Here is a 21,739-nt window from a genome sequence, read left to right on the forward strand (position 1 = left end):
ACAAACACATATACCCCTAAACATGTGGAAAGGAGACAATCTCAGAACATTGGATGGTCCTTTACATCATTTAAATTAGCTTTATGGAAAACTCAATTCATTATCCTTGTTTTTCTGGTTGGTTATATACCCACTGAAAATTTCACCATGGTATTTGGGAAGCGCCAGCCTAGACTAGTGCTACTCAGAGTGTAGTCCATGGGCTAGCACCAGGCCATGAGCTGTTTGTTACCAGCCTATAATGAGATGAGTATTGAGATTGAGAGTGGGAATTTAGAAACCTTTTTATAGCATTTAGAGATCTGACAGTAATTTTATGTTATAATTAATGAACCAGTATTTTTTTTTAATCTTTATTGGAGTATAATTGCTTTACACTGTTGTGTCAGTTTCTGCTTTACAACAAAGTGAAAGAGCCACATGTATACATATGGATCCTTGAACCTCCCTCCCAACCTCCCTATCCCACCCCTTTAGGTCTTCACAAAGCATCAAGCTGGTCTCCCTGTGCTTTGTAGTAGCTTCCCACTAGCCATCTATTTTACATTTGGTAGTGTGTACGTTGATGCTACTCTCTCACTACATCCCAGCTTCCCCTCACCCTGTTTTCCTCAAGTCCATTCTCTATGTCTGCATCTCTATTCCTACCCTGCCACTAGATTCATCAGTACCATTTTTCTAGATATTGATACATTATTATTATTAATAAAGTCTATACTTTATTCAGATTTTCTTAGTTTTCACTAATGTCCTTTTCTATTCCAGAATCCCACCCAGGACACCATTTTACATTAGTTGTTGCGACGCCTTAGATTCCTCTTCGCTATTTCTTTCTTTCTTTTTTTTAAAATTAATTAATTAATTAATTTTATTGGCTGTGTTGGGTCTTTTTTTGCTGTGCGTGGGCTTTCTTTTAGTTGTGGTGAGTGGGGGCTACTCTTCGTTGTGGTCCACGGGCTCCTCATTGCCGTGGCTTCTCTTGTTGCAGAGCACAGGCTCTAGGTGCGTGGGCTTCAGTAGTTGCAGCACATGTGGTTCACGGGATCTAAAGTGCAGGCTCAATAGTTGTGGCGCACGGGCTTAGTTGCTCCGCGGCACGTGGGATCTTCCTGGAGCAGGGATTGAACCCGTGTCCCCTGCATTGGCAGGCGTATTCTTAACCACTGAGCCACCTAGGAAGCCCCCTCTTGGCTATTTCTGATGACCTTGATAGTTTTGAGGAGAACTAATCAGATATGCAATACAATGTCCCTTAACTGAGATTTGTCTAATTTTTCTGTCATGATTAGCATGTTTTTTTTCAAATTTCATTTTCCTAGTACAGTAATCCATTTTTATTGTGTTTTACAAAAATATTGGTCTGCAACAGATTAGGAAAAAAACCTGGTCCCTCCTCACAGGGAGTCTGAGCAGCACAGGTCTAAAGCACTATCGTTCCAGCCTTAGCATTTAAAATTCTCAAACAATTTCTCCTAATGAAACTGCTGGTTTGCCTTTGGATACCATTCTGTTTTCTGAATCAAAGTGTTAGGAGTGAGGATTCTCAGTTTGAATCTTAAGAAAAGGTAAACTGCCTTTGTAAAAGATTATCTTTTGGGTTACCTGTGGTGTGTCAGCAAATGTTTGATAGTTTACAAAGCATTTGAAAGAACACACACAAAAAAACTCTCAACTATAATGAAAATGTAATGTTTGTGAATCAAGATTGTAATAAAGAAGAACATATCCAACGCAGTATTTGATCTGTTTCTTTTACCTTAACCTTTGTATTCTGTTGCTTTGGCTACAAGTTAAGAATTTTGCCTATAGCCTGAAATATACAGGATAGACCATTCTCTAGGCTCTGACTTTTAAAGGTATAACACTTTTCCATTCACATAGAGATAAAAAGCTGCAGATCAGAGAATAACATTTGTCTTGCTGGAGGTTTACAGGAACATCATGACCTGACCTATGTGGACTGCAGCAAGAACAAAGGGCTCTGACACCAACAAGTTTGCAACAACCAAACCACATCCCCTCCCCTTTTAGTATAAAAGAAGCCTGAATTCTAACTCAGGTAAGATGGTTCTTTGGGACACTAGTCCACGATCTCTTCGGTCTGTAGGCTTTCTGAATAAAGTCAGTATTCCTTACCCCAACAACTTATTTCTCCATTTATTGGCTTGTTGTAGAGCAAGCAGTTCTGGGCAAGTGCAGTGAACTTGGACTTCGTAAGATCTGGATTCAAGGGGTTTCTACTCAATGCTCTGTGGTGACCTAAACAAGAAAGAAATTCAAAAGAGAGAGGATATATGTATACATATAGATGATTCATTTTGCTGTAAAGCAGAAATTAACACAAAATTGTAAAGCAACTATACCCCAGTTAAAAAAACCAAAAACCAAAAAAATAATATTTTCATCACTTAAAAAAAAAACTTTATTCTTATTTTCTATTTATGGGGGTTTCATACAATTTAAGCCAGAAGCCCTGGATGTATCATACAAACTAGAATATAGTCATAGTGACTATTCATCTACATTCTGCTTTGTTTTGCCTTGCAATTAGCTGTTTTGTTTTTGTTTTTCTTTCTCTTCTTTCTTAATTTCACTATAGCAAGCACCTTAAGCGTTGACGGCCAAACTTTCTCCATTATATCACATTCCTCAGTAGGTTATCACTGTCACATTCATCTTTTTTTTTTCATGTGTCCTTTGATATAGTCATGTTGATGATATAAGGAGTCCCCTAAACCTTGCTTCTTTGGGGATTCTTTCTTTGATCCTTGTGTCTAGAAACCTTGCTGTAATGAGCCTGCTTTGGGCTTTGATGTTAAAAGCCTCACTTGGTATGTGTTTCCTCTCTGGAACCTGATTTTTCCAGTTGCAAGATGTGTGTTAAACAGTGTATATAAACCATTGTATGCCACTTCCTTTCATTTATTTTTGTAATTCAGGAAAGCGTAGCCAGTTTTGTGTGTGTGTGTGTGTGTGTGTGTGTGTGTGTTTAATGTTAACGGCCTTTAATTTTTTGTTTAGATCTCCTTTTTGCTTTTGAAGCTTTGGACTTCGTTTTGAAAAGCTGGTTCTTATTTCCTGCCTCACTTATTATGATGGACACAGCCATGAGCTTGATGTCATTTTTGTTGGTTGTCCAATAAGTTAATTGAGTAGCTAGGGAGGGAGGTTTTTCAAAAACAGTTTGCCTTAAGGCTTTGACTCTCATTTATAAATTGTGGTAAGACTGTCCTTGCCCCCCATCTTGATCTTTACATAACAGTTACTGACACAGAAGGATGAAGAAAAGCACATGTAAGACTATCTTTTCATTCATTCGGTAAGAATGAGTATAAGAGTTCACATGTAAGAGAGGACTTCTGCCCCAGTACTGCTGGGCTTGCTTAAAGGTACACTGCTCCTGTTTGTTGTGGGAAACATGGGTATATTTTTAAGCGTTCTGTCGGAGCCATTTTTTTCCCAGAATATGTTTCTTTAGGACCATTTTATTTTCTTGCTACAATTTTGTCTCTATTTGCCTCTGATCTGGAACTCTGACTTTCAGATGTCTGTTATGATTGGTTTCTTTATTTCCTTTCCTATCTCATTTTAAACAACTCAAAGAAAGACAAATTATATATTCTTCTATAGGTCTGTCTAGCCAAATGTGATTTTTGCCACAGGGTCATTTGTTCATTTGCTCATTTATTTATCCACATAGCCAGTGCATGTTTAGCGAGAACTTGTTGTGGGGCAATGCTAGTGTGAGGTGTTAGAGATACAGTGGTGAAGACAGACAAAACCTCGGATAAGAAACTTTTGATGTAGTGGGAAAGAGACACTTTAAATACATACACACATACATAATTAAAGGTGAAATTCTGATCAAGGTTGTGTAGAATAAGCACATCTGCAATTACCCTAGTTTTGTGATTCGAGATGGCGGGGGTGGGGGTGGGGCCAGGAAGTGAAGGCTTTTCTTTCTTAGAGAAGTGACATTTAGACTGAGGCTTTGAGGGATAAGGGGAACTGATCAGGTGGAATGAAAGACCTTTCTATAACGAATGCATACGCTGGGCAAGTCTCATTCTGGAAGAATTCACTCATTCAAATAGTATTGAGAATCTACTATGTGCCGGGCAGAGATAAAAACTTGTGTGTGGAAAGAATGTTGTATTAAATACTTTTTAATGGGCTTCCTAGGTGGCGCAGTGGTTAAGAATCCGCCTGCCAATGCAGGGGACACGGGTTCGATCCTTGCTCCAGGAAGATCCCACATGCCTCCGAGCAACTAAGCTTGTGTGCCACAACTATTGAGCGTGGGCTTTAGAGCCCATGAGCCACAACTATTGAGTCCATGTGCTGCAACTACTGGAGCCCACGCACCTAGAGCCCGTGCTCCGCAACAAGAGAAGCCACGGCAATGAGGAGACCACGGACCACAACAAAGAGTAGCCCCCACTCACCGCAACTAAAGAAAGCCCAATCACAGCAAAAAAAAAGAAAAAAAAAAACCCAACACAGCCAATAAAATTAATTAATTAATTAATTAAAAAATACTTTTTAATGGTAAAGGGAAATTCATTTGTAGTTCTGAAATTAGTCTGGCCTCTAGAGTTCACGTCTCTTCTTTATTTCAGCAATTGATTAAGAAAATACTTAAATAAAAGCACTAAGGATAGAGGGGTGGATTATAATAATAATAAAATATTAATATTTTATTAATAATAATGAAATAATAATTGTGAACTCATCAGTTATCCTTTCTGGATTTCAATGACTTCATCTTTAATATGATGAGCTGAACTAGATACTGTGAAAAGCTTCTTTCCTCTTCAAGTTTGGGTTAAAAGCCACTAACTTTCAGTATTTGCCTATGAGAAATAATTCTGACAGCATTATTACCTGGCATGATTTGCATGATATATACAAAAGAATTATTTCTATGAATACAGTTTCAAATTACATGAAGATGTTTTCAAAATCTTGTTTTCATTTAGCTGTCAGTAAATTTCTTTTCATTATTTATTTCTGTTTCAATTCACCAATATACTATTGCTTGGAAACTTGTACTCAAGGAGCACTAAACTAATCAAGTGCATATTCAGGCAAGTGTAATCAGTTATGTAGTTAATTATGTATATAAATTTCTTTTCGAATCTGTTGCTGTTTAAACCCTGAGATCTAAAATGGTTAGCTGGAACTGGAAAGCAAAATTTAATGCCAGGCATTAGACATTTTTCCCTTCCTGCTCAGTTGCAGAAAATTGCAAGATATGAAATCTTGGCCTCATAGCACAGTTATAAAATGTTACATTTTCCGTATACTCCTTTGTGTATGTGCACACACATATACACAGATATTGCTTGAAGGGATATGTAAATACCGCTAGATGTATTACAGTTTTGGCCAGAAACAAAGCCTCTGGCAAAAGACAGAGAGTGCTACAGCATTTTACCAATTTTAAACATGCTTCTTTTTCGCTTCTGATTTCTGGCTGAAGCGTGAGCCACCTTTATCATTCTGCATAGATGGCACCAGCCCAGCTGTTCCCTCATCAAGTTAATTAATAAAGATTCCAAAGGAGTTATAATTTCATCTAAGGAGTAATTTTGGCAAGAGGATGACTTGGCTGAACTCTCTGGCTTCTCTTTATGCAAAGAGAATATTAGTCTTAGAGTCCTGGCCCCATTTCTGCAGTGTATCCCTGTGGACCACCACCTGCCACTGGATAGAATGGGAGGTTTCTCTACACACTCTAAAGATGACAACACAGAGAAGAAAACCTCTACTATACTCAAAGGGAAAAATAAACCTAATAACTGCTTAGATGGGAAGTGGGTTTGGGGTCTGATAAGGATTGAAATACTGTTTTCTATATAACTTCAGTGTCCCTGTCTAAAAATGGGGGGGTAATGATACTGTCATCCATGTGCAAGGTAGTCCCTGTTGATTGCCCCAAGCTTTCTCAAGATCCATTCAGTACACTGGCATTTCTGGGGGAAACAAAGCAAAATCCACATTGAAAAGTGATGAGGACCTATGAGGTTACTCAAGAAAAAAAGGGATTGCATTGCACAACAACTAGCAAGGCTCTTTAAAACTCCTCTTTAAACACTTTTACTTTCCCCTAGATTTCAGTACCTATATCAACTTTCATGCATCAGTTAGGGTAATGAGAAGTTACCATAACAAAGAGTCCCAACATGCATTGGTCTAAAGAAAACAAACAAACAAACACCTCTCTTATCTCTCTTGTAACAGCTAGGATGTAAATGATCCTGGTCAGCAGGGCAGCTCTGCTCCCTTGTTATTCAAGAACCCAGGTTCTTTCTAAAGTCCTTCACTGATAACATCCACATAATAAAATTGGGTGGATTCCAGATGAAGGGAACAGAAAAAAGGCACAACAGTGGAGGAGGCACAACTCTGTGTCTGAAGACTCAGGCTCATAAATGTATATTTCACTTCCGCTAACATTTTATCATTAAGTTGTTAGCAACTTAATCACTTGACCACACACACCTACTGTAGCAGTTTGCAAATTGGCCGCAATTCTTCACTCTGCCCTGTACCCGACCCTTTTCGTTGTGACTTTACAGCTCCTCAAATCAAGAGGCAGAGTTTCTCTTCCTCTTGAATCTGGGCCTGGACTTGAGATTTATTTTTGCTAGCAGATTATGGCAGAAGCGACACTGTGGCAGTTCAGTGTCTAGATTTTAAGGGCCTTCTATGTTCTCTCATGGAGCCTTTTCTATCTATGTGAAAAACTGAACAAGTCCATGAGAACAAGTCCAACTAACCTGCTGGAGGATGAGAGACCACGGAGCAGAGACGAGCCACCCCAGCTGAGCCCAGCCCAAATCAATGACCCACAGAATTATGAGCTAAATAAATGCTTCTTTGTCGAAAGTTGGCTTCTCTGGGAAGCAGATGCTGAGATGGAGTCAGGAATAGAAAATATCTATTAAAAGAAAAGGGAAGGAAGCAGGGTTTGGCAGGGGGGCCATCAGAGCATGATGTTCCTGGTAAGGTTCCGTGCACCAGTAAGGAGCTCCAGAGCCATGATTGTCCATTAGAGGAGTCCTGCACTGGACAGAAATGGCTTGACCTTTGTACCACTGCCTTGCTCAGTCATCAGCTAGGTGCTACGCTGAGAAGAGAATGGCCTCAGTAGGAAAGCTGTCAGCTAATTCCACTTCTTACTATCACATGGTGAGTCCTCACTCAAAGAAGAACCTGAATGGTGCATCTCCATATATGACACATTGTTTTAAACCACCAAGTTTTAGGGTTGTTTGCTATGCAGCAAAAGCTAGCTGATTCACTTAACTGCAAGGGAGGCTGGGAGATATAATTGAGCTGGGCAGCAAACAAAGACATCACCCTTTTTAAAAAAGGGAGTGTGAGTGTAGGCATGTGTGCTGGTGTACACAAGTGTTCATAAATCAATGCTTTATTAGCTATCTTATATGATGATATGCAGTTGTGAAAATTAGAGCTAATGTATATAAAGTATCCAGTAAAGTGCTCAGAGGTGGATCCAGGTTTTGTGGGGCCAGAAGCTTATATAATTTGCAGGTCCTTTTTTAAAGAAAAAGAATACAAAATTACAAAAACAAAATTAAGTTCAAGACCTTGGATAGGTCCCTTATAAATGAGAGCCCTGAAGCTTTTCCTTCATTAGCTTTATAGTAAACCTGTTGCTGCTGATGCCTTACAGGTGGTAAATGTTATAAAGTGTATGTTATTATTTGTCCAGTGAAAATAAAATCACATAGCAATTAATTTATTGGTAGTCAGCATTTGCACCAACAAGGTGTTATCAGGTCGACTTAGGTGCAAAATCCATTCCAACTTCAATTTCCCTATGAGGGGAGTGGGAGGTCTTTATCAAGGGCAGAGGCCATTCATTCTTTTGTATTTCCATCCTATGAACCTGTGACAGGGGAATCTGCAGCCTTGTGAAGCAGAGTCAGGCTTTCACTCTAGAAGCTGAAAATACCAGAAATGCAATTCCAAGCATCTCCTGCAGCCAAGACAGTGCCAACCAACCGGGGCACGTGACCTAGACCTTGAAATGAAAATAACAGTGTGAGGAAGGAGCCCAGCAGAATGCTGTCTGGTAGCTGTTTGGACACACAAGTGCAGTGTCTCTGGCAACAGTACCCAGTGTCCGATGTCCAGTGTTGGCAGGACGCAGCTGCAAGTTACAGTGGCTGCACCCGGGGCGGCGCCAGTGAGTATAGATCCTGACCTGGGTTTGCAGCCTCCCAAAGATTCCATGAGATGCCCAATAACTTTTCAATAGATTTCCTTTCCTGCTTAAATTAGCCGGGGCTCTTTACGCCTGCTTGTGGCTGAAACCCTGATTGACATACTATACACGGGTTTTTAATTTCAGCCCACACAACTGGGAAGCAGGAAATGTTCCCTTTCACTTTGGGTGAATTCTTACATCTGGAGATGCTGTGGAAAGAAGAATGTGCTTACATGATAATCCGATGAAAAGGATTTTCCTTCTTTAAGTCAGATTACTTGTTTGTTGTCTTCTGCCATTTACTTGCTGTACGACCTAGGGCCACACAGGAAACTCAGTTTTTGAAAGTCTCTATAATGTCACCTATAATGCCTGCACCTGTGGTTGGTGTAAGGCTTAAATGTGATAGCATATGTGAAAGTGATCTTTAAATTGTTAAGGAGTTAGCAACTCTAAGTTATTTTTAAATATAAAAAAATCTACCAAGCTCTTGCTCGAAAACTGATACACTAATTCCCCCTTTGGATAGTTTGGATAGTAATTAAAGTCAGTTTGGGAGCTTGTACACATTCTTCACATAATTTGAGCTTGTTACATCTTGTTTATATAGTTGATTGGTAGCATTTAATATACCAAATGTACCTTTGTAACTTTCTTCTTGCTGTATAAGTCGTAGGAGTCACCGATTTCAACAACTCGCAGGTATTTTTCAAAATATGTGATGTATGAAGGAATAAATTTTATCATTTAGGTTCCTAAAAGAAAATAAATGTGATATGGGAGAAAATAATAATTTCATGATCATTTATGCAATCCACAAATTGGTCTTAGCTCTTTTCTATTCTTAGTTTGGAGTTTCCTTTTGGAGTTTCAAAACTTGGTCAGACGACTTGGATGAGCAGGAAATCAATCGCAGAGAGAGTAGACTTAAATATTTTTATATTTTTGTAATTATTCTTGAGATTCTTTGCAAAACGTTGTTTGGCTTGTATATAATATATACTCATTACAGAGAAATTGGAAACATAAATAAGAAAAGTTTTCTAAATCCCACTATTACTACTTTGGCATTTAGTTATCTACCGTGCGTATTTATTTTGTGTATCCATTGCTGCATAACACATGGCCCCAAACTGAGGACATTTTATGAAGCACACAGAGTCTGCCTGTCACAAATTCAGACAGGGGACCAAGAAGTGGCTTGTCTCTGCTCCATGATATTGGGGCCTCACCTGGGAAGAGAACTGCTGATGACTCACAGCTATGACTGGAATCATCTTGTGGTGTCTCCACTGATAGGCGTGCTGGTTGCCCTGGGATGATGCAGAGGCCAGACTCTGCTGCGACTCTTGACTGGAGTCTGGAGCATCTAGGTTTGGCCTCCTTGTGTCATTTGGGCTTCTCACAGCATGGTGGTTGATTTCTGAGAAGAATTATTGAGAGGAAACTTCAGGAGAGTGAGCATTCCAAGAGAACCAGACAGAACCTCCCTGACGTTTTATAAATTAACTCCAGAATCTACATAGTGTCACTCCTGCTATACTCTTTTGGTCAAAACAGCTACAAGCTTGCCCAGATCCAAGGGGAAGGGGACACAGACCCCACCATTTAATGGAAGAAATATTGAAGATTTTGAGGGCCAAGTTTAGAACACGTATCTTGCAAGACTTTTCTGTATGGCTTACACAGTATACTCATACACACACACATATATATTTAGATACTTTCTTCTCCTATCACACCATGTGGCTTGTGGGATCTTTGTTCCCCGACCAGGGATCAAACCTGGGCCCCTAGCAGTGAAAGCACGGAGTCCTAACCACTGGACAACCAGGGAATTCTCTAAATAACTTTTACAACAAAAATAAAACCAGATCATGCATTCTGTGTTAAGCACGATTTTATGTAACAAGAAAATAAAAGTTTAATGAGATGATTATTGACTTCCAAGAACCTTCAAATTCTGGGAGGATCTGTACAATGATCTTAAAAACTTAAAATCAAAGTACATTTTAGAGTTTCTTGAAGATTAATTTGGTCAGAAGAATAAAATTTGGGGAAGATGATATCCAATGAGAGTTAAAACACAGAGGTCTAAACAGTGATAATGTTTCTAATTTCAAAGCTATTATTTGAATTCAGCTTTTCATCAGAAGACAGGGCTCTAAACCCAGTCTTAATGTTAAAAAAGAGAACTAAATAAGGTATCATTTCATCTCAAATATTTTTAAAGATAAAGTGAATTCCATGTAGTAGAATCATGGTTTGACTTTTTTGTGGTCCTAGGCAGGGCTTTTCAAATGTGGCCATGCATCGAATCACGTGGGGGCCTGTGTACATGTAGACTCTGTCTCTGAGTCCCTCGTCAGCACATTCAGGAACGCTTTTCTCTGAAGACCTCAAACATTTTACTTATGCTGGCCAGGAATTCAGGCACTGTCTTCTTGTTGTTATTTAATTAATACACTTCATTTTTTTAGAACAGTTTTAGGTTCACAACAAAACTGAGTAGAAAGTACAGAGAGTTCCCATGAACCCCATTCCCACTTACATACAACCTCCTCACGATCAGCATCCCACACCAGAGCTGTACATTTGTTGCAACCAGTAAACCCACGTTGACGCACCATTGTCACCCAGAGCCCATAGTCTACATGAGGGTTCAGTCCTGGTATTGTACATTCTATGGGCTTTAACAAATGTATAATGACATGTATCTACCATTGTAGTAGAATGGTTTCACCTCCTTTAAAATTCTCTGTGCTCTGCCTTTTCATCCTCCCTCCGCTCTAACTTCTGGCAATCAATAATCTTTTTATTCTCCATAGTTTTGCCTTTTCTGGAATGCCGTATTGTTGGAATCATACCTCCTTAGATTGGTTTCTTTCAGTTAGCAGTATGTATTTGTTTCCTCCATGTCTTTTCATGGCTGATAGCTCATTTCTTTTTTTTATTGAACATTTCATTGTCTGTATGTACCGATTTATTTATCCAACTTGGTTGCTTCCAAATTTCGGCAATTATGAGGAAAGTTGCTATAAACATCCATGTGCAGTTTTTTGTGTGGACATAAGTTTTCGATTCATTTGGGTAAATACCAAGGAATGCTATTGCTGGATGGTGTGGTAATAGTATGTTTAGCTTTGTAAGAAACTGCCAAACTGTCTCCCAAAATGGCTGTGTTATTTTTACATTCCCACTAGCAGTGAGAGTTTCCTGTTGCTCTACATCCTTGTCAGCATTTGATGTTGTCAGTGTTTTCGATTTTGGCCATTCTAACAGGTGTGTAGCTGTGAGATAATAGCAAATATATGTTTTGGTCTCTGCCCCTGGTTCCTGGCACCCTTTGCAATTTCCTAAGAGACAGGAGCACTTGGAGGAATCATTTGTTCTAATATTTGGTCTTGACCTTGGTTCCTGACACAGAGTTCCTAAATCCCTTGGAATTTCCTGGGTGATAGCCGTGTCTTTGGTTCTGAGGAGGTGACACTTGGTGGGCTCCTGGGTGGGGGCTGATCATCAGAAAGACCAAGACACGATTAGAAGCTTCGAATTTTCAGCCCCACCTCCCATTCTCAAGAGAGAGGAGAGGGCTGGAAATGGAGTTAATAGTGAATCATGTAGGACTTCCCTGGTGGCTCAGTGGTTAAGACTCCATGCTCCCAATGTAGGGGGCCTGGGTTCGATCCCTGTCTGGGAAGATCCCACATGCTGTGGAGCAGCTAAGCCAGTGCGCCACAACTACTGAGCCTGAGTGCCACAACTGCTGAGCCTGAGTGCCACATCTACTGAAGCCCACGTGCCTAGAGCCTGTGCTCTGTGACAAGAGAAGCCGTCGCAATGAGAAGCCTGTGCACTGCAATGAACACCCAACACAGCCAATAAAAATTAATTAATTAAAACATAATGAATCATGCCTAGGTGATAAAGCCTCATAAAAATCCCAAAAGTATGGATGCAGAGAGTTTACAAGTTGGTGAACACATGGAGGTGCTATGAGAGTGGTGCTTGAAGAGAGCATAGACACTCTGAGCCCCTTCCCACATACCTAGCCCTATGGATTTCTTCCACCTGGATGTTCATCTTTATCCTGTATTATATCCTTCTATAATAAACTGGTAAGTAGTAAGTAAACTGTTTTCCTAAATCCTGTGATCCACTTTAACAAATTAATCAACCCCGAAGAGGGGTTGGTGGGAATCTCTGATTTACAGCGGATTGGTCAGAAGCACAGAGGACAACCTGGACTTAGTGATTGACATCTGAAGTGGGGGCAGCCTTGCAGAACTAAGCCCTTAACCTGTGGAATCTGCTGCTATCTCCAGGTAGGGTGAGAGTGCATTAAATTATAGAATGCTCAGCTGGTATTGCAGAGAATTGTTTGGTGGGGAAAACCCTCACATATCTGGTGATAGAAGTGTTGTGAGTGTGGTAGTAGAATGAGAGTAAATAAAAGAGATACCCAGAACTGAGTTTTTCCTACACAGTAGTGGTATCTCGTTGTTGTTTTAATTTGCAATTCCCTGATCACGTGATGTGGGGCATTTTTTCAGATGTTTATTCGCTACCTGTATATATTCTTTGGTGAGGTGTCCGTTTAGGTTTTTGGACCATTTTTCTGGTCAGGCTCTTTGATTTTTTATGTTTTAAGAGCTCATGGTATATTTTGGATAACAGTCTCTTATCAAATGTGTGTTTTGCAAATATTTTCATCCAGCTTGTGGCTTGTCTTTCTCATGCTCTCGACTCTTCTGTTTTCAACGTGTTCCTTTTGTACTTAACAGTGCATCTTCTACTCGGCTGTTTTCCACACCAGGCTCCACTCTGAGAGGGTTGCATCCTTGATGCACACACTCTGGGCACAGGCTGGTGCTCTTGGGTTCAGATAACTCTCTTTAATAATACTTGTAGATATTCTTACCAACTGTAAAATAGATAGCCAGTGGGAAGTTGTTGTATAACAAAGGGAGTTCAACTCGAGGATGGAAGATGCCTTAGAGGACTGGGATGGGGAGGATGGGGGGGAGTCGAGGGAGGGTGGGGGGGGAGTCGAGGGAAGGAGGGAATACAGGGATATGTGTATAAAAACAGATGATTGAACTTGGTGTACCCCCCCAAAAATAATAAATAAATAAATAAAATTAAAAAAATAATAATACTTGTAGATATTCTTTACTTTGGGCTTTGAAAGACGAGAGGAAGATGAGTTGAGATGATTGAATCCATATTATGGAATAAATGATGTACAGACATAGCTTATATATAACTATACACGATGTATAGAGTTATAATAATTTACAGCTGTAATTAAATGACCCTTTAATTTTTACATTTTCTGCATAGTACTTATCTCCAGCTCAAACATTATGTTTTTGGTCATTTATTTTCTTCCTCTTACAATAGAATGTAAGGATTAAGATTACAAAGATTTCATTTTGTTCATCACTGTGAGCCTAAGGCAGCATCTGACACATAGTAGCCTCTGTGTTCACATTTGACGAATAAATTTATGAATAAATGACTCTGGGGTCCTGTATCCTTCAGATATTGGTGAGACCTTAAGGCAGTTGTAGCTAAAGGAAATATGTCTGCCTTGGTTCTAGACCCACCTCTTGTCTTCTCATCTTCAGATCTGCCTGTACCTGTCTTCAGATCTATCTCGTATTGAGTGATGACTGTATTGCTTTATACTGTCAGCAGAAGCCTTCATTGCAAGGAATCCTTTGTTCTTCCACCTGAAATTGCTCAGAGTGCAGTTTTAAAGCACAGAGTATCCAAGAAATGTGTTTTTATGGCTCTAGTTATAATATATGTGACTCTAATTCTGTAAAATACTTGTTATAGTTGCCAGGAAATGCCCCTGAATGCTGGCCATCAATTGCCTTCTGCAATTGCTGTGGCAGCTGGAGGAGTCTCAGGAGGAAGAGAACAACTTTCAGTCTCTGTCTGGAAAATCCTCCATCCTACTCCCTCTGCTCAGGAGGCTCCCTGTGCATTATCACCTTGGCTAGGCTATCATAACTGGCTGGCTGAAAAATAAAACACATTACCTTGCTAGGGTTCCTGTTCATCTATGCACATGTGGTGCATATTGTGTATTAGGCATAGTAGAAGATACTCATTACATACTAATAGATTGATTGTTATTATTGTTATTGATTGTATCACTGTTATTATTTAGGGTTAATAATTAGGAAATATGTATCTAAAAAATTACATGACACCAAAGAAGATATATAAATGGCCAATAATCACATGAAAAGATGCTCAACATTACTAATCATTAGGGAAATGCAAATCAAAATTACAATGAGATACGACTTCACACCCATTAAGATGGCTGTTATAAAAGTTTTTAAAAAGAAGAAAATAAGTGTGGCAAGGATGTAGAGAAATTGGAACTGTTATGCATTGCTGATGGGAACGTAAAATTGAATTGTGCATCCACTGTGGAAAGTGGTATGGCAGGTCCTCAAAAAATTAAACATAGAATTTAATCTAGGAATTCCACATTTGGATATATACCCTCAAAAACTGAAAGCAGGGACTTGATCAGATATTTGGACACCAATGTTCATAGCAACATTCATAGTTACCAAAGGTGGAATCCATCCAAATGTTCGTTGACAGATGAATGGATAAACAAACTGTGGTATATACATACAATGGAATATTACCCAGCCTTAAGAAGGAATATAATTCTGACATGCTACAATGTGGATGACATAATAAGTGAAATAAATTAGTCACTAAAGGTCAAATACCTCCACTTATAGGAGGTACCTGTAATAGTTAAATTCATAGAGACAGAAAGTAGAATGGTGGTTTCCAGGAGCTTGGGGAAGAAAGGAATGGGGAGTTATTAACTGGTACAGAGTTTCAGTTTGGGAAGATAATAAAGTTCTGATAGCGACTTCCCTGGTGGCGCAGTGGTCAAGAATCTGCCTGCCAATGCAGGGGTCATGGGTTCGAACCCTGGGCCAGGAAGATCCCACTTGCCACAGAGCAACTAAGTCTGGGTGCCACAACTGCTGAGACTGCATGCCACAACTACTGAAGCCCGTGTGCCTAGAGCCCATGCTCTGCAATAAGAGAAGCCACTGCAATGAGAAGTCTGCACACCTCAATGAAGAGTAGCCCCCGCTCGCCACAACTGGAAAAAGCCTGCATGCAGCAATGAAGACCCAACACAGCCAAAAAAGAAAAAAAAATGTTCTGGTAATGAATAGTGGTGATGTCTGCACAACAATGTGAATGTATTGGGTTGACCAAAAAGCTCATTCAGGTTTTTCTGTAAGATGTTACAGAAAAACCCCAACGAACTTTTTGGTCAACCCAATGCTTAATGGCACTGAACTGTATACTTAAAAATGGTTAAGGTGGTCAATTTAATGCTATGTGTTGTTTACTACAAAAAAGCCCCCCTAAATCACTTTGTCACCAGCAAAGCCCACTAGGGTCCCCAAGAAAAATAAGATGGAATCTAGGTGATAAGGTCTAACCTCTTCCTTTGTGCTTCGTCTGGTTTCCCTCGCTCATAGGTTGCCGCATCCAGAGGCCTTGCCCCCGGCCCTTCACACCAGGGTTCCTGGTGCAAAATGGCTGCACTGCTCAGTGGGCCATGTGCAAAAGTGCCACAACTGACACTCAATTCAGGATGGTGGCACCCGGCACTTCCACTGTGAGCTGGAGCCTGAGCAAGGCGGCTACTCCTGGTCCCGCGAGATCTCCACCCCCTCCCTGCTGATGAGATGCGTATACTGCAGCCCCACTAGCGTGGGCTCTGGAGCAGGAGCTCCCACCTCTCCATTCTTTGATCAAAGAAAAAAGCTTGCCTTTGCTTCTGAACTCTGTCTTGGTCTACTGGCTCGAGTAACACCCGGCAGGAAGACCCTTGCTGGGGACCAACTCGAAAAGGTCAGTAAGAGCATTACATATAGCTGCCCCTATTTCCATGCTGAAGATGTAAATGAAAAAGAAGGAACAATAGTAGCAAACACTGCTGTTTACTGTTTGTCAGGTACTTTTCTAAGTGCTTTATATGAATTCATTTAATCCTGCCAATAGCCAATAATGAGGCAGGTCTTTTTTTTTTTTTTTGGCTGCATCAGGTCTTAGTTGCAGCACATGGGGTCTTTCGTTGTGGCACGCTGGCTTCTCTCTAGTTGTGGTGTGCTGGTTTTCTCTTCTCTGGTTGTGGTGTGCAGGCTCCAGGGCACGTGGGCTCTGTAGTTTGAAGCACGCAGGCTCTCTAGTTGAGGCGTGCGAGCTCAGTAGCTGTGGCACACGCGGGCTTAGTTGCTCAGCGGCATGTGGGATCTTCCTGGACGAGGGATCAAACCCGTGTCCTCTGAATTGCAAGGCAGATTCTTTACCACTGGACCACCAGGGAAGTCCCGAGACAGGTTTCATTATCATCTTCCATTTACAGCTAAGTAAATAGAGACACTGAAAGGTCAAATAACTTGCAAAGTGGTGAAGCCAAATCAAATCCAGGCCCCCTAGAGAGACTCCCCCTTCCTCACTGTGGCACACTGCCCCTCTAATCCTGTAACATCCTAATGTGGGTGCCAGGTTAACACACAGGTTAAGGAAAGAATATACCCCTGCCCCATAAAGCAAATGGAACAGCTGCTGCCAAAGCTCTTTCCTTCCCTCATTTGACAAGCTCTGATTTTCGAGAAGCCTCGAGGCCTTTGGGCAGTGAGGAATAGACTATTCTAAACCGTTCCTGCGATTGGACTCACAACTTGTTTGGCAAACACTGATGTGTACCCTGCATGGGGATCCTCTGGGAGATCCTTAATTTTTAAATTACGACACGAGCATTTCATCATGTGTTGGCTGCTACACAGTAAATGGAGCAAACAGAAGCCAGCTGCTTTCCAGAGAGGCAGAAAGCTAAAAAATCTCAACCAAGAGTCTTTAGTCCTTACATTCTGTGGTATTCTCTCACGGAAGTACACACAATCAGCACTGACAGGCCATGTCCACTCTCCCATCTCTGATGGACATACACTCCACAAAGGAGAGCCATAGGCACTGGGCTATGCCTGGGAGATTAGCCATGAGGATGGTGATCCTTGCTGTGCTTTGCTATGATTTCAGGGTCTCTCCATTAAGAGTAGTGGAATTGAGTCTAACCATCATATCTGAAATTACCTTACTTTACAGAAGCCATCATCTGTGAGACTTCAGTTTTTCGTTGTGATGATGGTGAGAGTGACATTGTGAGAGCTCGCTACATGCCCGGCACTGTACTAAGCACTCCGTGCCTCTCATCTCCACCTCACAACAACTCTCTGAGAGGTATTCTTACCTGCATGCTACAGGTGAGGAGACCTGGAAAGTTCAAGAAACAGCCAAAGTCCACACAGCTACAAAGAGACAGAGCCAGGACTAAAAGCGAGGTCTTTTTTAATCTGTTGCTTCCTTAGTTATGCATTTTGTTTTAAAAGGCAAATGCGTTTACCTTAATTAATTCTCTGATAGATGAAAAGAAAAACAGGTAGGATTTTATTCGGTTGAATGATGTGAAAGGGCTGTTTTTGTAGATCAAAACAGTAAAATATTGGCAATTTCATAGAAGTCAATCTGATAACTCACAAGTGAGCAACTGGTGCATTTTCTTTTTCATGTCCCGAGGAGGCTAACGGGCTAATATGCACAAAATTATGGATCGCTGTTAAGTTTTGGCATCATCCTGAAAACATAGGTGTCCCCTGATAGCTCCATTGGAACCCTGGCGCCACCCTCCTCTATATGCACTTTATAGAAAAGAAAGTCTCCAGGGAGAACAGGGCTACTGCATAGACCTCATTCTTTGTGGGTCACATATGGACAGAGAAAGCACTCTCTATACTGCCCTTTTAGGGCAGATGGTGGGACCTGTCTGTGATGGGATGCTTCAGGTTTTTAGTTTCTCTCCTCTCCAAATAGTAAATCCTTGCATTATTTGGAGTATTAAAGGTTGCCTCTGAACCTGTCTTCACTTCATTATCCTATAGTGGCAATTATAATGTTAATACACTCTGTGTGTACACACATACATAGTTTAGTTAACGCTGATTAAGGAAAACTCTTCTTATCAAAGCAGTGCATTTCTCTCTTCCTTTTTCTTTATATCAAAACAGCCTGAAATAGGTCTTTACAATAATACAATAGAATATTGAAGTTCTTAAAAAGTAAGGAAATGCTGACACACGCTGCAACATGGGTGAACCTGGAGGACATCATGCTAAGTGATATAAGCCAATCACAAAACAATAAATAATATACAATTTCACGTATATGAGGTATCTAGAGCAGTCAAAATCACAGAAAGCAGAATGGTGGTTGCCAGAAGCTTGGGGGAAGGGGAAAATAGGGAGTTATTGTTGAATGAGTATAGAGTTTCAGCTTTGCAAGATGAAAAAGTTTTGGAGATTGATTGTACAGCAATATGAATATACTTAACAATACTGAACTGTCCACTTAAAATGGTCAAGATGGTAAATTTTATGTTATGTGTATTTTATCACAATTTAAAAAAAAGAGTGAAGTTTAAAAAAAGTCCAGTTTTCCCAAGATTTCTTATTAGTATATGGGAAGATGTGTGAGTTGTCTATGAAGATTATTTTAGAATGCAAAAGTAAAGACAGCAGTTGATTATTCTTTTTAAATTAGTCCTTTAAACTCTCTGAATAGAAAAAGCTAGTTGACAATTTTTCATTTAATGCCAGATTTGTTACATTTTACCTGTAAATATCTACAGACTTTGAATACAGTAGTTGTATGCTCTTCCCAAGACAAACATGGAGCTTTAAAAATATATTGACAACGGGTTCTCTCATCAATTTAATGGTCTAAGGCAGAATTTCATACTGTTACATTTTTTAAGAGCATAGCAGCTCTGAATACAAGACTTTTTATCCTTTCCTCCATGTCCAGATATCCTAATGAGTAGTTTCATGAATATCAGGACCAGATTTATATCTTATTTAAGCTTTAAAACTGCTAACTGAAAGTGCAACAAAGATTTTTGCTTTTTTTTTTTCTATTCTCTTGTTGAGGTGACAGGAAGTTACATCTTTCTTCTTAAAATGCAGGAGGATCAAGAATATTTTATATAACTGTTTAGGGTAACACTTAAGTATCATTGCCAATTCTGTGTGAATGGATTCTCAGTGAACAAAGGTGCAGGTGTAAATGTTAGGAGCTTAAGAGAAGTCACAGGTATTTTACAAGAATAAGGTAATTATGATGTGTCAGAAATGACGAGGTCAGAAAGTAAAATGCAATGGGAAAAAAGAGCAGAAAGATACTGTCTGGAAGCAACCTAAATGTCCGTTGAGAGAGGAATGGATAAAGAAGATGTGGTACGTATATACAATGGAATATTACTCAGCCATTAAAAAGAACAAAATAATGCTATTTGCAGCAACATGGATGGACCTAGAGATTATCATACTGAGTGAAGTAAGTCAGACAGAGAAAGACAAATATCATATGATAACACTTATATGTGGAATCTAAAAAATGGTACAAATGAACTTATTTACAAAACAAGAATAGAGTCACAGGGTAGAAAACAAAATATGGTTACCAGGAGGGCAAGGGGGGAGGGATAAATTGGGAGACTGGAGGGATAGATTGGGAGATTGACATATATACACTACTATATATGAAAACTAATAAGGACCTACTGTACAGCACAGGGAACTCTACTCAATACTCTGTAATGACCTATATGGGAAAAGAATCTAAAACAGAGTGGATATGTGTATATGCATAACTGATTCACTTTGCTCTACACCTGAAACTAACACACCATTGTAAATCAACTATACTCCAATAAAAAATTTTAAAGATATATCATTTGATGTACAGTCCTCTGTGTCAAAAAACTTATAACTGTGCCTTGATTTCTAACAGTTCTCAGAGCTTCTGAGATGCTTTTCCTCAAATTTGGCTCGAATAAAGTTTTCCAATTCTTTCTTTAACAAAAAGATATGATCTGTAATTAAGAAGCTTCACGATCAAAGAATCTAAATAGAATCATAAAAGCTTTCAAGGTAAACTCCTTAGGCAGGGACTATACAATACATACTTTCTTCTTAATTGTTTGGTATTTAATACCATGTATTTAACACAAGCAGTGAATATTTATTGCGTAGATACCTCTCCAGAGGTAGGGAGACTATCAGTGAAAAGCAGGAAGCAAATTTTCTAAAGTTACCCTTTTGTGCCTTGGAAAGATTTCTATTTGTTCTGTTCTTTCTGTACATCGTATTTCACATGACTTTGTCATTTTATTACTTCAATTTATTACTACCCTATAACCTTGAGTGATTAAAACTATCTTTTCAATTGATCAGTTTGAAATAACACCTCCTCGAGGACTACTCATTGTTGAGTTAGCTCATAAATCATTTGAGGTTGTGATGAGCTGCCAGTAACAGAAGATCTTATTAGAGGAGTCAGAAAATAGGGGTTAATTTTTCTCATTACAACGTCCAGAGGCTTGCGGCCACTGCCATCGGTTGAATAGAATAAGTTCTTAGGACTATTGTCGGAGTCATTGGACCTCAGGCTTTTGGGCCCAGAACCTCTTTGCATTCTTTATTTTTAAAATAAATTTATTTATTTATTTATTTATTTATTTTATTTATTTATTGGCTGTGTTGGGTCTTCGTTGCTGCACACGGGCTTCCTCTAGTTGATGTGACCAGAGGGCTACTCTTCATTGTGGTGTGTGGGTTCCTCATTGTAGTGGCTTCTCTTGTTGTGGAGCACGGGCTCTAGAACACAGGCTCAATAGTTGTGGCACATGGGCTTAGTTGCTCCGTGGCACGTGGAATCTTCCCAGAGCAGAGCCCGAACCAGTGTCCCCTGCATTGGCAGGCGGATTCTTAACCACTGTGCCACCTAAGAAGTCCCTCTTTGCATTCTTAAAAATTATTGTGGACCCCTGAAGAGCTTTTGTTTATGTGAGATTTATCTATTGATATTTACTGTGTTAGAGAACTTATAAATTTCAAAAATTATTTATTAATTTATTTGAAAATAATAAGCCAATTACAAATTAACATATTTTGTGAAAAATAACTATACTTTCAAAACAAAAAGAAAAAAAGTCAGTGAGAAGATTGACATTGTTTTGGAATCTTTTGAATGTCTGACTTAATAAGGAATAACTAGATTCTCACTTCTCCTGAGATCAGTCTGTTGGGCCGTGGTCATTTGGTTGCAGTATATGAGGGAAATCTGATCTTACATAGATACATAGACAAAAGATGACCTTGAGAATGTCCTGAAAAGGCCTAAGGACTCCCAGGGGTCCTTAGGCCACACTTTGAAAACTGCTGGACTGGATGATTCTTTTCCTCATGTTTATTGCCTCCTAGTGAAAAGCTGACTAGTGTACCTCTGGTTTTTGTTTTCAAAGCAGAAAGAAGAGGGAAAAATATAAGGCTTTCTCATAAGGCTTTTCTTCTCTATAAATTTCCTCTTCATCTCATT

The 21,739-nt window shown here is 39.7% G+C and overlaps 1 long non-coding RNA gene across 1 annotated transcript in view; it reads left to right on the plus strand.

The window, feature by feature from the left end:
- LOC130852674 (uncharacterized) overlaps positions 1 to 20,046 on the plus strand; it is a 53,036-nt gene extending 32,990 nt beyond the window's left edge. The window contains exons 4-5 of the long non-coding RNA XR_009053422.1: positions 15,781 to 16,156; positions 17,414 to 20,046. This is a non-coding gene — a long non-coding RNA (uncharacterized LOC130852674). The remainder of the gene's footprint in view (positions 1 to 15,780; positions 16,157 to 17,413) is intronic.
- Positions 20,047 to 21,739: the final 1,693 nt, after the last annotated feature.

This window comes from Hippopotamus amphibius, chromosome 4 (genome assembly GCF_030028045.1).
Source record: "Hippopotamus amphibius kiboko isolate mHipAmp2 chromosome 4, mHipAmp2.hap2, whole genome shotgun sequence".
NCBI classification, from domain to species: Eukaryota; Metazoa; Chordata; class Mammalia; order Artiodactyla; family Hippopotamidae; genus Hippopotamus; species Hippopotamus amphibius.